This window comes from Bos taurus, chromosome X (assembly GCF_002263795.3).
Source record: "Bos taurus isolate L1 Dominette 01449 registration number 42190680 breed Hereford chromosome X, ARS-UCD2.0, whole genome shotgun sequence".
Lineage (NCBI taxonomy): Eukaryota > Metazoa > Chordata > Mammalia > Artiodactyla > Bovidae > Bos > Bos taurus.
Window position 1 is genome coordinate 127,800,303 of NC_037357.1, and position 14,351 is coordinate 127,814,653.

Here is a 14,351-nt window from a genome sequence, read left to right on the forward strand (position 1 = left end):
TGACAATGGAGGGCAGTAGTGCATAGACAAGCACCTCTCTGGCAGCCAGCACCGCCGCTTACAAGCAGAAAACCACAGCATGATTGCCACCTCATCAGACTGTCTGTTCGACCTGGAGTCTTCTGCTGGGGAGATGCTCTGTTTACAGAGAGGGTGGTAATCCCGGGGACACAGGGCTCTACCTTTGGTTTCTAATGTTTCTTCTCTCGTTTGTTTTTAATCATCCTTGTATTTTAGAATGAATAGAAACTGGATCAACAATGCCTTCTTTTTGAATGACCTGACTCTGGAATTTTTAAGAATTCCTTCCACTCTTGCACCACATACTGACCCATGTGTGCCCATCTGGATTATTATATTTGGTGTGATATTCTGCATCGTCCTTGTGGCAACCATGCTATTGATTTTTTCAGGAACCCGGCAACATAGAAGGTAAGATATGTATAAAGGGAGACATTGAAAGAGCTTTTTCCTGTTTTCTCATGACTTGGAAAAAGAAGGAGATGATTTTCCCCTACCTGAAGTGAATCCCTTATATTAAAAACTGAAAAAGTGGGCAATTTTCAAAATATCACTTATGCTTTTGTTTTTGGACACTTTTTGGAGTCCAGAGTCCCTTACTTAACTATGACTACTTCTATTGCCATCTTTCTTTTCTACACCATGTAAATGTTTCATATCTGCTGCTGCTGCTGCTAAGTCGCTTCAGTCATGTCCAACTCTGTGCGACCCCATAGACGGCAGCCCACCAGGCTCCCCCGTCCCTGGGATTCTCCAGGCAAGAGTACTGGAGTGGGTTGCCATTTCCTTCTCCAATGCAGGAAAGTGAAAAGTGAAAGTGAAGTCGCTCAGTCGTGTCCAACTCATAGCGACCCCATGCACTGTAGCCTACCAGGCTCCTCTGTCCATGGGATTTTCCAGGCAAGAGTACAGGAGTGGGGTGCCTCTACATCCCTCAAAATAAAAAACAGACTTCCTTGTATCCAACAGATGTTCAAGAAACATAGAGTTAAATCGTATGAAGATGGCACTTAACCATTTAGGCGGAAAAAAACCTCACTTTGAGTTGTTTGTATCCATGTGGTATACACCAACACCATGAGAGCATTTTGTTTGCTGTGTATACTTTGTCTTTCAAAGACACAAAGCCACAATTGCTATACATGGGATAACCTGAAAGAATTGCTGGTAAAATGTCCAGATTATATCAACATCATCAAGGTACCAGTCTTCTACTGCTGTGCTGGAGGGCCAAGAAAAGTTCATTTACCAATACACTGATGTTCCACCTATATCCCACACAGTGGGAATGATGGAGTTGTACAGCTAAGCTCTCTTTAGCTATGGTAGAGTAGGACTCTCCCGTTTAATTTCTGAGCAATTTTCTCCCTCCCACGTGCTTTCTCTTCCTCCTTTCTCTCTCTTTCTCCCTTCCTTTCTTTGTATGTATTCACTTTCTCATCTGACCTCTCATTATTTTCTCCCACCTCTCTGTGAGGTTGTTACCTGGGCATTTTGATTGGAATTACTGCTCCTTAAATTTAGCCAAATGGAAATTATTTCTTTGTTAATAGTTTTATGGAGGTATAATTTACACACCATAAACGCCATTCATTTTAAGCATATAATCCAATGATTTTTAGTGAATTTATAGAGTTGTGTAACCATCACCACAATGTAATTTTAGAGGATTTCCATGACCCCAAAAGATCTCTTGGGCTAACTGAATTATTCAAAAATTTTCATACCTTGTATTTTTTTTTGCATGTGTGTGTCTGAAAAGAAAAGTATTTTTTCAGATAATTTAGAAAATGTAGAAAAGCAGAAGAAAAAAAAATTCTCTTTATTCCACAACCTACAGAAATTCATTGCTATTCTGGTATATAGTTAGTCCTTCTGTCTACTTATCTGCCTGTTTATCCATATCTTAGAAGGGAAGTTACAATTAAGGGATGCTGAGAAGTTGATTAGGGCTAGGGACAGAGCAGCTACATATTAATAATTTTAAAGTAGTAGAAATCTCTTTTTATCTTACTGACTTTAAAGAACTTGACTGAATTTTTGACTTTTGAACTACCACATTAGATACCTATTTATGTGTAAGGGTAGGAAGCCAAGTAAAGCAATAAATAGGCCATTACATACTGGGATTGCAATGTGGGTTTTACTTTCCCTGTGTGTGTGTGGGGAGGTGACGATTATGAAGAGGGAAGGGAATACAGTGATTGCTGCCTGAAGGTTTCATGCTGCTGCTGCCGCTGCTGCTAAATTGCTTCAGGCATGTCCGACTCTGTGCGACCCCATAGACGGCAGCCCACCAGGCTCCCCCGTCCCTGGGATTCTCCAGGCAAGAACATTGGAGTGGACTGCCATTTCCTTCTCCAGTGCATGAAAGTGAAAAGTGAAAGGGAAGTCGCTCAGTCGTGTCTGACTCTTTGCAACCCCGTGGACTGCAGTCCACCAGGCTCCCTCGTCCCTGGGATTTTCCAGGCAAGAGTACTGGAGTGGGATGCCATTGCCTTCTCCATTCCATATCTAGAGTTGTTTTTGACATCTGGGTACTGATTTTTTACACTGGATATACAGAGCTTACAGGCTTCTCTGATAGGCAGAGTGAAACTTTGGTTTTCACCCCCTCCAAATACTAGTTCTTCCACCGTTGTTCTCCTACCCTCCCTGGCCTGCCTCTTCCAGTACCTATAGCCACCATCTTGTACCAGATACTTTGTGATGTCTTTACATTCCCTCCCTTCGGACGCTCTTCCCTCGAGCCGTGTGATTTTATATAGACCCGTCTTCTTCACAGGGGCCTTTGAATCATCTCCCTGTATCAGGATCACCTGGAACACTTGTTGAACATGTAGGTTCCTTTGCTCTACACGGAGCCACTAAAGTTCATTCTCTGAAGGAGATGCATTGTTTTAATTGAAACTTAGTTGATGTACAATTGAAAGAGATATGTTTTAATGATATCCAGCTAGTTCACTTTTTTGAGGGCTTCCAATTTAACTACTTAACATTTCGATTACCACTCATGGAGTTCATTTAGCTGAATTCTGGGGCACATGCAAGCTTTGTTCACTAATTTATTGATATTACTTCCAGAGAGAATTTCAGAGTAGTGAAAGAGTTACTAAGGTAGGGAGGAAACAAAGCTTTCACAATGAAAGGAGAAAATAATCTTGTTTACAAGCACCTCTGATTCAGAGGGCAAGTGGAGAGAGTCCTCAGCTCTACTTTGATGCTTCTAAACCTTCCCTTCTGACACCAAGGAAGAGGAATTCTGTGAAGTGGGCATCACAGGGACACACATTGGTTTTCAAAAGTGTTGCTGCCCACATGGGACATGCAGGTTGTGTTTGGCCAAGTTTGTGTTCGAGTAAATGTTTCTGCTGAGATTTTCCACTTTCCATATGGTTCACGCTGGTTATTAGCAGAAGGTAATCATTTTAAATTTGCAGCTTTGCAATTGTTTTTCACAAATGGTCAGTGAAATGCTATAGAATGAATGTGATCTATGTCTAGTCCCTGAATTAAACTTAGGATTAAGATCAAGTTGTAATTGCTTGATTTTCTTGCTCTTGGCATGACATGTAATGCTGAGAGACTTGATCCAAATTATTAATTTGTTTTCTTTTGCTTTCTAGAATATTAGAAAAATTCTGTTGCGATATTTGCATGCCTGTGTTTAATAGCTTTAAGTTTTATATTAATCCGGAAATGCTAGGATTCCGTGCTTTCTAGCAGTTGTAACCTTCATGAATTGACTTCATCCACTTGTTTTCCAATTTCCTCACTAGTATGCTATGCTATAGCTGGTGGAAGAATGGGCTTTGGAGATGGACTACTTGGATTCAAAATATTTATTGGCTAGACTCTGCTCTTGGATATAATGCATTAACTGTATGGCTATCAAGAAGCACAGGCAATGAGTCAGGGAAGCCAAGCTGAAGAGAACATGGTTTGTGGTGCTGGAGTCAAGTTGGTTAAATGTTTCTTTACTATCTGTGCGTAGATAACTTTGCTCGAGGGACAGTGAGGTGTGTTAGAAAGAATTAATTTGTTGGAATCAAAAGTTATTAGAGTAGCATTCTTGAAGATGTGCCTGGCACACAGCAAGTGCTGAGTAAGTGTTAGCTCTTAGTGTTATTTTATTATCATGCTTTGCTGGTCTTTCAGTTCATTTGTACTGGGATCAGCTATCTTCCTTCTGAGCAAACTCTCCAGTAATATAATAATTGGGTGTGTAGCATCATAATCTGTTGCTTGGGAGAAGTGACCCTGTTGCTACAAGCTTGCCTTCACAAATTTAGTTCATGTTCAAACCAGGAAAACAGATGGAGAAATCTCCTGTGTCAACCTGGAGAGCATCAATAATTAGCAAATAGAGACAGGACAGTCATGATAACCTTCTGAAGAAAAATTGATTTGTTAGGTTTTCCACTTGATATGGAAAAATTTTGCTGGGTTTCTCTTGGGACAAGTATTGCTTCAAAAGTGGGGAGAGGGTGCAGTTTGAAGTGGGAGGAGCTCTGATCTTTGTGATGAAAGTTTGTTTGTCAAAAAGATAGAAGTTGCCCTCAAAAGCCTTTAGTGTTGAGGAAGACACAGATTTGTTCAAGAATGCAATCAACAGGTTAGATAGTAATGAACATAGTTTGTGTGATAGAACACCTTAAACCTAGAGGATCAGGAGGGACCACAGGGTCATCTGAATCACCCTTCTACTTCTACAGAGAAGAGTGCCAGTGTCATCTAAGACATGTGCACCTTTTAAGTTACCTTTGGGAAAATTCTCAGGTGACGCTTTAACTCTTCTGTTGGCCGTGTCAATAACAGCATTCCACTGATTGTTCAGAACCTCTGGGTGGAAAGTGTGCAGTCACTGTGGCCCAAACTAGGTGAACTCAAATACTAGCTATACCTGTTAGCTGAGCGAGGTTTGTTGCATCATCAAATTTCTCCATCTGTACAAGGGAGGTAAGGTCTCACAGGGCTTCCGTGAAGATTGGGTGAGAGAAATGTGTGTCAAGTATAATATGTACTAAATAAATAGTAATTATGATCCAAGATGAGCTTAACCCATTTCTGTGATTAAAGAATGCTGGAAAAGATCACTTTTCCATCCAGATATTGCCACAGTAGTGCAGAAGCTTCTCCAATTCATTGGCCTATTGCTTGAGATTTTATTAGTTAACAAACACCTATTTTAAAAAGCAAGAGGCCTTGTTAGGTCAGCTGTTTACTGTAATAGTGGTGAACTGGCTAATCAGCCTTCTCTCTAAAAAAAAAACAATACCCTGATTCGTAGCATTTGCTGATTTCCTATCCACTGTGAAATTTCTGAATATTTAACAGTCTCCTCTTGCAAGCCTGAACCAGCAGGTTTCAGCATGTCATCACAACTGCTGCCTCTTCGGGAAGTAAATTTGAGGAGATTGCTTCCTTTCTCTATTACCATCTAGTTGAGAATAGCAGTTTGTGAAATAAGAGGTTTGTGGAAGGAAAAGAGTTAGAAAAGTGATTTTTTTCTTCTAGAGAACGATTAGGAAGTTGGGTAGGTGGAAAGGCAACTAAGACAAACTGCATATACTTGACAATGACATCTGTACTAGATCTGTGTCTAGCCCCAGGCTGGAAGTGGGTATTTTAGCTCTTTGGTCAGCTTTATGATAATGGCGATGATGATGGTGGTGACAGTGATGGGGGATGGTGGTGATGATGGTGATGGCTTTAATGGTGGGAATGATGTGATAATGGGAATGATGATGAAGTTGATGATGTGATGTGTGTTTTAGTTGAAAAAACACTGGATCGATACTCTTGGTTTTGGGTCCCAGTCTTAGGCCCTAGCATTTATTGGCTGAGTGCCTTGATGCAGTCACATACAGAAAATGAGGATAGTATTTTCTTCAATAGTTATGCTGATGGGAAGACAAAATTAAGAGAGTACACACAAGTGCTTTAGACACTGGGGAATGCTGTATCAGTGTAAAGAAGCATCACCATCAAAAAGCAGTTACAAAGTGCTAATTCTATGCAACCTGGCATTTTGGGCTATAAAAGGAAAGTCACAGACACAGTGCAATTTCAGACTTGTATGTATGTAGTAGAATTGATTCATGAATCTTTTATATAAATGGACTGCTGTAATGTTGTTATCTTAGGAAGGGACTTTAAACAATGATCTGTATCCATTTCTCCAGATGCCAAGGCCCAGAGAGGTAAAAATATCTTATTCCATTCCTTTATTGACCATGTATTCTGTGATAGGAAGTCTAGAATGTATTGTGGAAGAGATGTACAGAGATAACATGGGTGGCCCTTGCCTATAAGGAGATGATAATCTTGTAGTTGTAACAAAGCCAGGTCAAGGACTCAGGACACTGAACCCTAGTTAATGTTTACAGTTGACTAGTGAATGAAGTGGGTGAAATTCACTCAGTTGTGTCCGATTCTTTGCGACCTCATGGACTATACAGTCCATGGAATTCTCCAGGCCAGAATACTGGAGTGGGTACCATTTCCTTTCTCCACGACAGTTTACTGTTGCTGCTGCTGCTAAGTTGCTTCAGTCGTGTCCGACTCTGTGCGACCCCACAGACGGCAGCCCATCAGGCTCCCCCGTCCCTGGGATTCTCCAGGCAAGAACACTGGAGTAGGTTGCCATTTCCTTCTCCAGTGCATGAAAGTAAAAAGTGAAAGTGAAGTTGCTCAGTCGTGTCCGACTCTTAGCCACCCCACGGACGGCAGCCCACCAGGCTCCTCCATCCATGGGATTTTCCAGGCAAGAGTACTGGAGTGGGGTGCCATTGCCTTCTCCATGACAGTTGACTAGTCACTAGTAAATTCACTTGATTTCCTTCTGGCTATATTTCTCTTCCCATAAGGTCAATAGTAAAGAAAAGTGGATTTGAGTTTCTATGAAGTTTTTCACTTAAGGGGCTGGGGCTCAGCCAACGTTTTCACATACTGAAACTTCACGTTCTTGTAAAGTCTCAGTCAAATGAGTGAACTGTCTTGGAAATAGAAATGTAAATGAACTGAAAAATGTTAGAGCTAATAATTGTTTTACTTTGCTGATCTTAAATGTACACACTCAGTAGGAATCAAATATATGTTTTGAACAAAGTCTGGGAAGATGAAGTAAGTCCCAGGTCCACTCCTTTCACCAGTCTTGTCCCATCCTGTAAGATAAGTTCCTCTCCATGTTTGAGTCTCAGTTACTTCATTTGAAGAACAGAGATGATAATAAAATCTACATAGTATTACAGTAGGCATTAGATAAGATGATGTATACAAAGCAGTCGTCTGTGTAATAGACACTAATTCTTACTGTTTCTGCTATCACATGGCAGATAAAAAAGAGACCAGTTAGAAAGTAAGGGCATCAGTATTTAAACCAGATGTCCTTGATGCCAAAGCCCACCAGTCTCACTATGCTGCAACGCCCACTAAAATTGTTGCAGCAATTCTGCAGTTTCTTCAGGGCTAATCTACACTGATTACACGACAGTTGCAATTCCCCAATCATCAACTCTGTCCCGTCTTGAAATCATATTTGTGTGTCCTTTATTGTTTATCTGGCTGTTCTTGAGCCTTGGCTTTTCAACCTTATCTTCTTTGAAGGGAGACAGAAATACTCTTTCTGGTTTTAGCTGCCACTCGTTTATCTTGTGGAGAAGGCAATGGCACCCCACTCCAGTACTCTCGCCTGGAAAATCCCCTGGCCTGAGGAGCCTAGTAGGCTGCAGTCCATGGGGTTTTGAAGAGTCAGACACGACTGAGTGAATTCACTTTCCACTTTCATGCACTGGAGAAGGAAATGGCAACCCACTCCAGTATTCTTGCCTGGAGAATCCCAGGGACGGGGGAGCCTGGTGGGCTGCCGTCTATGGGGTCGCAGAGTCGGACACGACTCACGCACTTAGCAGCAGCAGTTTATCTTGAGCAAACTCTGTTCCTCAACACCCCCTCGCCACGTGGTCCACCCAATACAAGCAGACCTCCTTTTCTTGTGCTTCACTTTATTGCGTGTTTTTTTTTTTTTTTACAAATTGAGGTTTTATGGGAGTTTTTTACAGATGGAAGTTTTATGGCAGCCCGCATCAAGCAAGTCTATCAGCACCATTTTTCCAACAGCATTTGTTCACTTTGTGTCTCTGTGTCACATTTGGTAATTCTTGCAATGTGTCAGTCATTTTCATTATTTTTTTATTTGTTGTGGTGATCTATGATCAGTGATCTTTGATGTTACTGTTGGAATTTGGGGTGTGAGCTCCATAGACCATGCCCATAAAAGATGACAAACTTAATGGTGAATATTGTGTGTTCTGACTGCTCCACCAACCACCTTTTACCCATCTCTCTCCCTCTCCTCAGGCCTTTCTATTTCCTGAGACAAGACTATTTTTATTTTTTGGGGGGGGGGAGCTTTTATTTATTATTTTTTTAATTTTATTTTATTTTTAAACTTTACATAATTGTATTAGTTTTGCCAAATATCAAAATGAATCCATCACAGGTATACATGTGCTCCCCATCCTGAACCCTCCTCCCTCCTCCCTTCCCATACCATCCCTCTGGGTCGTCCCAGTGCACCAGCCCCAAGCATCCAGTATCGTGCATTGAACCTGGACTGGCATCTCGTTTCATACATGATATTTTACATGTTTCAATGCCATTCTCCCAAATCTTCCCACCCTCTCCCTCTCCCACAGAGTCCATAAGACTGATCTATACATCAGTGTCTCTTTTGCTGTTTCGTACACAGGGTTATTGTTACCATCTTTCTAAATTCCATATATATGCGTTAGTATACTGTATTGGTGTTTTTCCTTCTGGCTTACTTCACTCTGTATAATAGGCTCCAGTTTCATCCACCTCATTAGAACTGATTCAAATGTATTCTTTTTAATGGCTGAGTAATACTCCATTGTGTATATGTACCACTGCTTTCTTATCCATTCATCTGCTGATGGACATCTAGGTTGCTTCCATGTCCTGGCTATTATAAACAGTGCTGCGATGAACACTGGGGTACACGTGTCTCTTTCCCTTCTGGTTTCCTCAGTGTGTATGCCCAGCAGTGGGATTGCTGGGTCATAAGGCAGTTCTATTTCCAGTTTTTTAAGGAATCTCCACACTGTTCTCCATAGTGGCTGTACTAGTTTGCATTCCCACCAACAGTGTAAGAGGGTTCCCTTTTCTCCACACCCTCTCCAACATTTATTATTTGTAGACTTTTGGATCACAGCCATTCTGACTGGTGTGAAATGGTACCTCATAGTGGTCTTGATTTGCATTTCTCTGATAATGAGTGATGTTGAGCATCTTTTCATGTGTTTGTTAGCCATCCGTATGTCTTCTTTGGAGAAATGTCTATTTAGTTCTTTGGCCCATTTTTTGATTGGGTCATTTATTTTTCTGGAGTTGAGCTGTAGGAGTTGCTTGTATATTTTTGAGATTAGTTGTTTGTCAGTTGCTTCCTTTGCTATTATTTTCTCCCATTCTGAAGGCTGTCTTTTCACCTTGCTGATAGTTTCCTTTGATGTGCAGAAGCTTTTAAGGTTAATTAGGTCCCATTTATTTTTGTTTTTATTTCTGATATTCTGGGAGGTGGGTCATAGAGGATCCTGCTGTGATGTATGTCAGAGAGTGTTTTGCCTATGTTCTCCTCCAGGAGTTTTATAGTTTCTGGTCTTATGTTTAGATCTTTAATCCATTTTGAGTTTATTTTTGTGTATGGTGTTAGAAAGTGGTCCAGTTTCATTCTTTTACAAGTGGTTGACCAGTTTTCCCAGCACCACTTGTTAAAGAGATTGTCTTTAATCCATTGTATATTCTTGCCTCCTTTGTCAAAGATAAGGTGTCCATATGTGCGTGGATTTATCTCTGGGCTTTCTATTTTGTTCCATTGATCTATATTTCTGTCTTTGTGCCAGTACCATACTGTCTTGATAACTGTGGCTTTGTAGTAGAGCCTGAAGTCAGGTAGGTTGATTCCTCCAGTTCCATTCTTCTTTGAGACAAGACTATTGACATCAGGCTAATTAATAACCTTACAGTGGCTTCTAAGTGTTCAAGTGAAAGAGTCATGTATCTCACTTTAAATCAAAAGCTAGAAATGATTGAGTTTAGTGAGGAAAGCATGTTGAAAGCTGAGACAGGCTGAAAGCTAGGCCTCTTACACCAGTTAGCCAAGTTGTGAATGTGAGGGAAAAGTTCTTGAAGGAAATTAAAAGTGTTAATTCAGTGAATACACAAATGATAAGAAAGTGAAACAGCTTTATTGCTGATGTGGAGAGTTTCAGTGGTCTGGATAGAATATCAAACCAGCCACAGCATTCCCTTAAACCAAAGCCTAATCCAAGCAAGGCCCTGATTCTAATTTGTGGAGGCTGAGAGAGGTGAGGAAGCTACAGAAGGAAGGTCTGAAATTAGCAGAGGTTGGTTCATGAGGTTTGAGGACAGAAGCCATATGTGTGACATAAAAGTGCAAAGTGAAGGAGCAAATGCTGATGTAGAAGCTATAGCAAGTTCTCCAGAAGACCTAAGGTAATTAATGATGGTGGCTATGCTAAACAACAGATTTTTAGTGTAGATGCAACAACCTTTTATTGGAAGAACATGCCACCCAGGACTTCCATAGCTAGAGAGAAGTCAGTCCCTGCCTTCAAAGTTTCAGAGGACAGACTGACTTTCTTGTTAGTAGCTAATTAACTGGTGACTCAAAGTTGAAGCCAATGCTCATTTATCATTCTGAAAATTCCAAGGCCCTTAGAACAAAGCCTGCATAATAGCACATCTTTTTACAACATGGTTCACTGGATGTTTTTTTAAGCCTAGAGGCTTACTGCTCAGGAAAAGATTCCTTTCAAAATATTACTGCCCATTGACAATGCACCTGGTCACCCAAGAGATCTGATGGAGATATATAACAAGATCAGTGTTGCTAACAAAGCATCCATTCTGCAGCCCATGGACCAAGGAGTAATTTAGACTTTCAAGTCGTATTATTTAAGAAATACACTTCATCAGGCTAGAGCTGTCATAGTGATTGCTCTGGTGGATCTGGGCATAGTCATTCAAAACCTTCTGGGAAGGAGTCACCATTTAGATGCCATTAAGAACATTCATGATTCATAGGAAGAAGTCCAAATATCAACATTCACAGGAATTTGGAAGAAGTTGATTCCAATCATCAGGGATAACTTAGAGAGGTTCTTTGCTTAAGTGGAGGAAGCAGCTGCAGATGTGGTAGAAAAAGCAAGAGAACTAGAATTAAAAGGTGACAAAGGAGGCTTTGAAGAACTGCCTCACCATTTGTGTGTGTTTCTGGTGGCCCTAGTATGTTCAAGGAAACACTTCCAAATGCTGCTTTAGAAGGGCTGGACCCACTGATACTCACAACACTGTCTTGGATTCCAATTCTATGCATCCTTCCCAACAAAGACCCTCCAACAATCTATGGTTTTCTGCTAGTGAGCTAAAGGTACTTATGAGTCACTCACATGCTTTTACTGGTAAATCAACATGTTGATTAATTAAATCCAATTTCTTAGACTTAGGTTTCTTTCAGGCACCAAGAGGTAAAGGATTTCATTGGTCAGCTAATATTGGAGATTAGCATATATCAGTGGTGCTCAACCAGGGTTGAGTTTGCAGTGGACATTAAAAAAAGCCCGCAGACATTTTTGGTTGTCAGTACTTTGGGCTATTACTGGCATCCAGTGAGTAGAGGCCAGGGATGCTGCTAAACATCCTACAGTGCACAGGACAGCCTCCCATAATGTTACTGTTGGTATATTTATTGGGACCACATAAAATTAATGGAAAGCAATTTATCAAGAGTAAGCATTTAAGGAGAAGTGACATCAAAGGCATCTTTATGATGTCTTCCTATTCAATAAAATGGTATGGATTGTATTAGTTCAAGTTTTTTTGTGTGCCTTAGGAATGTTTTACAGTTGTTTTGGTTAACATTTTATGTTAAATTCATTGCAAGGTATTTTAGTTTTTTAGTTTGCATTGTAAGTAGGGTTCTTTCTTCCATTATGTCTTCTGTGATTTTATATGTCAAAGGAATTGACTTCTATAAATTAACATGGCACTCCACTTTTTTGTAATTTCCTTTATATTTTTTGATCTAATTTTATTGGCTACTACCAGAATTTAATTCAATTGAACATTTAGTATGCTAATAATAGTGTCGTTAGTAGATATCCTTTCCACATTAGGCATACTATTTACTTTTGAGCTGATATTAATCTACTTTATTAGGTTAGGGAATTCTTTCATTTCCATTTTATTTTTAAAACAATAGATGGTGATTTTGTTGAATGTGTTTTTGGACTCTCCAAATATATGTCCAAACTGAGACAAGGTGTTAGCATATTTTTTTTAAAAATGTAGAAGCATTATGGCACCCCACTCCAGTACTCTTGCCTGGAAAATCCCATGGACGGAGGAGCCTGGTAGGCTGCAGTCCATGGGGTCGCTAAGAGTCGGACATGACTGAGCGACTTCACTTTCACGCATTGGAGAAGGAAATGGCAACCCACTCCAATGTTCTTGCCTGGAGAATCCCAGGGATGGGGGAGCCTGGCGGGCTGCAGTCTATGGGGTTGCACAGAGTCGGACATGACTGAAGTGACTTAGGAGCAGCAGCAGCAGCAGCAGAAGCATTATAAGATGTTAAAAAGTGATGTCAAAGTTTGAGCCCAGCCTTGTGTTAAAGGGGCAGACTAGAATTTCTTAATATAGAAATGTAAGAAGAACATACCTGTTCATGATCTACCTCTTATGGGCTGCTTCCAGGTGACAGATTCTGAGAGTGGCAGGTTAGTCAGGGACCCTGAATAGGTCCTGTAATCCAGGCAGGTGAGCATCAGGCAGGAAGAATCAAATAATCCACAAGGGCATCTCTTTGTGGTGAAAACCACTCAGGAACTGGATGATGAGGTGATGGTACCAGGGGAATCTGGGGAACCAGCAGTGGTCCAGAGGAGCTCCAGTTACCTCCGGACACCTTAGGACAGCATCATGCCCATGCTTTGCTCCTGTAATTAACTACGTATCTCTCTTTTTAAAGTTTAGATATAACTGACTTTTTTAAAAAAAATTGAGACATAACTGACACTTGTATAGTCCTCAGTGGGAGGTGTTAGGTGGTAGCTGGTGCGTAAATAAGAAGGCCTCTCTTTTTCAAGAGAAACTAATGGAATTCTCATTTCTAAAATGCAATGTAAATTAATCTTTGGGGTAGACAGAGGTATCCACCCTGAAAGATGTGGGCAATTGTTCTGTAAAGCTGGAGAAACCAAGTGTCTATCAAACTTTTCTCTGCTCCCTGCCTGTGGGAGGGTAGCTAGACTCCAGAAGGCTGCCCTGAGGATTTGCACAAGGACTGAGAAGGAGCAGGGGTTGGGGCCGAGAAGGGGACTCGTTATGCTTCTGAGTTCCTGAGTGCTCAGTGGCATGGCACCCAAAGCAGAGCCATCTGTGCCCACCAACAGGATCACTTCTGTCCCCTGCAGAGTGTCCCAGGGCCAAGGTCTCTCTCAACAGAAGCATCATAAATGGCAAGTTGTCTTAAGGGGCGACTTTCAAAGAGAACCTCAGTTACACTGTGGTGAGTTACATGTCCCAATTCAAAGTGCGCTGTTATTGTCTCCACTCAGAGATTGAAACATAAAGTATATCTCAAGTGATTTAGAGGGGAAAAATTACCTTGTGCTTAATTGATGGCAAAATACTCAGTTTCTGTAGCTCTTTATGATGTTTGCCTAACTAAAGAACAATGAATGAGAAAATATTAAAAACAACTGACATCTCACTCTAGAATTGTAACAGAATGTAAATTAAAATCAGATTGGTGACTACCTAAAAGCAATCCACAGTACTGGAACTGCAATTAAATTGATAATTTCTTTATGTTTTTACATTTTATATTGTGTGTATTTTTTTTAACTTTTTATTTTGTATTGGAGTATAGCCAGTTAACAATGTTGTGAGAGTTTCAGGTGCACATCAAAGGGACTCAGCCATACAATTCAGAATGTTATAAACATCACTGAATGAAAGTGGACAAAACAAATGAGCAGGCTGTTTGTTGATAGGCTGCAACTCATCGTCTGGGAAAAGGAAAAGGTGTCCTTTTACTCCATCAGCTTCCTTCTCTGGGTCTCACTGGTGCTTGGCACACAGGGGCTCTGGAGGCTGAAGCTCTCAGGGCAAACCAGAGCACAGTAAGGCGCAGCTTTCAGTTCAGGCCCCTGAGTCCTGAGAAGCCTTAGTGCAATAACCATGTTTTCCGGTTTCTATATTTTATGCTTTGATAGCTGAGGTCT

General features: G+C 40.8%; 1 long non-coding RNA gene across 2 annotated transcripts in view; it reads left to right on the forward strand.

Annotated features, from left to right (window-relative positions):
• The window catches only part of LOC101904527 (uncharacterized), a 108,620-nt gene that overhangs the window by 79,746 nt on the left and 14,523 nt on the right, over nucleotides 1–14,351 (forward strand). For both annotated transcript variants that reach the window (XR_003033575.2, XR_003033574.2), the window contains exon 4: nucleotides 238–432. This is a non-coding gene — a long non-coding RNA (uncharacterized lncRNA). The remainder of the gene's footprint in view (nucleotides 1–237; nucleotides 433–14,351) is intronic.